Source organism: Silene latifolia, chromosome 7 (assembly GCF_048544455.1).
Source record: "Silene latifolia isolate original U9 population chromosome 7, ASM4854445v1, whole genome shotgun sequence".
Taxonomy (NCBI): Eukaryota; Viridiplantae; Streptophyta; class Magnoliopsida; order Caryophyllales; family Caryophyllaceae; genus Silene; species Silene latifolia.
In genome coordinates, this window is record NC_133532.1 from 87,356,034 (window position 1) to 87,358,301 (window position 2,268).

Sequence of the window (2,268 nt, forward strand, 5' to 3'; positions counted from 1 at the left end):
GTGTCAGTTTGAATAAGGGGTACCACTCTTGTATGCTTGAAAAGCATTCACTTGTTCATTTGTTCCCCTACATTCACTTTGGTCATGTCCCAAAGTTCCACAATTCTCACATATCCCACTTGGGATTGATGAAGATGCCGTCATGGCATTGACATGATGCTTTGGTGATTTTGAGGCTTCTTCAAGCCTAGCCATAGCTTTTTCAAACTTCAAGTTGATGGTATCAATGTGAGCACTAAGTTGAGCACCCAATTGAGTAATAGAGTCCACTTCATGCTTTCCTCCTCTAGTAGCCTTGTGAGGTCTACTATATTGTGAGTTATGGACCGCCATTTCCTCAATCTTGTTCCAAGTTTGATTGTCGTCAACGTCGGTGAACATTCCATTTGATCCCATGTGAAAATATTTCTTGAATCTTCATAAAGACCGTTCCAAAATTGTTGTACCAAGAACCACTCGCTAAGTCCATGATGAGGACATGAGCGGCAAATTTCTTTGAATCGCTCCCAAGCTTCATACAAAGATTCTTCATCTCTTTGCTTAAAGCCCGTAATTTGAGCGCTTAGCATGTTAGTCTTTTCCGGTGGATAGAACTTTTTGTAGAAAGCTAGAGCCAATTTCTTCCAAGAATCAATTCCGAGAGTAGCCTTATCAAGGCCTTTCAACCATTGTTTTGCGGTGCCAATTAGAGAAAAAGGAAATAAGACCCATCGAATTTGGTCTTGAGTTACACCGGTTTGAGAAATCGCATCACAATAGTCACAAAAAGTCTCCATATGAGAGTGAGGGTCTTCACTAGGCATCCCCCCAAATTGGCTTCTTTCGACTAATTGGATTAATGCGGATTTGGCAATAAAATTTCCGGTTAAGTGTTGTGGTGTGGGAGTCCCATTGGGTAGGTTCTCCTCGGTTGGTACGGAATTTGATGAAAATTTAGGCATTGTGGGTTGATTTTGTGTTGGGTTCTCCTCACCTTCTCCTGCAAAAGGGTTTATGAACTCAATAGTGTTTGGTACAACCTCACCAATACCTCTCAAAGTTCTCCTAGCAAGTCTTCTATTGGTTGTCAAAGTCCTTTCAATTTCGTGATCAAAGGGTAACAAGTTACCTTGTGATCTTCTAGACATGCAAAATATCAAACAACTCGAAAATAATTAGAACAAACCTTGAGGAGTTTTACTTCCCCAAGGCAAAGAAAGACACAACTAATAACAATACAAGAAAATCTAAATCAAGTTAACACCGTCCCCGGCAACGGCGCCATTTTTGGTCGGACTCTCGAGGAGGTTTAGTTTTCGGTACTTGTCGTTAGGAGCACCTAGACCAAAACACAATTTATAACTTCACAAACAACTCTACAATTAGTAAAGAGGCAAGTAAAGGTCGGATCCCAAGGGACGGGAATTGAGATGAGATTTTCTATTGCAACTAGTGGTGTCTAAGGGTGTCACAATTTGGGGTTTGAAGTAGAAGATCACTAAACTAAATAGCAATGAAAGTAAACAAGCAAGATGATTAAAAAGGGATGTAAACAATTGATAAAAGGCAATAGGGTGTCATGGGGTCATAGGGGATTCATGGGAATTGATCATATAAACATATTCTCAAATTACAAGCAAGCAATTATTGTTGTGATGGATCGAGTTGGTTTATATCTTACAATCCTAGGAAAGTTTGGGTCCCGTAACTGAATCGATTAGATTGTACAACACCTACAAGTCGACTTAATCTTCCCTACTCAACTATATGCATGGTCTAATGAGACTAGAGTTGGTTTATGTCTTACAAGTCTCATTGAAAAGATAGGTGGTGGGTAAAAAAAATGCAAAGATTCATAGGCTCGCATTTCATCAAACATAACAAGTGCATAAGTTGAGATCACAACAAGCAAGCAAATAAACTATGAGAACATATTAGATTAAGCATGAATCATCCCCCATGTTGGTTTCCCCTAATTACCCATTAACCCTAGCTAAGGAAACTACTCACTCATTATCATGTTAAACATGCTAGCAAGGTTGTCAATCATACCAACAAAGTGAAACATGATGAATAAATGAAAATGATTAACAATAATTAAAAAGGGATTAAGAGAATTATACCTACTAATGATTCCAATAATAAAGCAAAGAATAATAGAAGTACTTGATGATTGATTGGAAGGTTGTCAATCTCCCAATAATAACCCAAATAATCTTCAATTACCCAAAATAAAGGATGAACAAGAGAGAGATTAAGGAAATGAAACTTGTATTAAAACTTGATTAA

At 38.1% G+C, this 2,268-nt stretch overlaps 1 non-coding gene across 1 annotated transcript; it reads left to right on the top strand.

The window, feature by feature from the left end:
- The first annotated feature begins 462 nt into the window (after positions 1–462).
- Positions 463–569, top strand: LOC141593675 (small nucleolar RNA R71). The gene has a single exon (XR_012521746.1). It is a non-coding gene; the product is annotated as a small nucleolar RNA R71 (small nucleolar RNA).
- Positions 570–2,268: the final 1,699 nt, after the last annotated feature.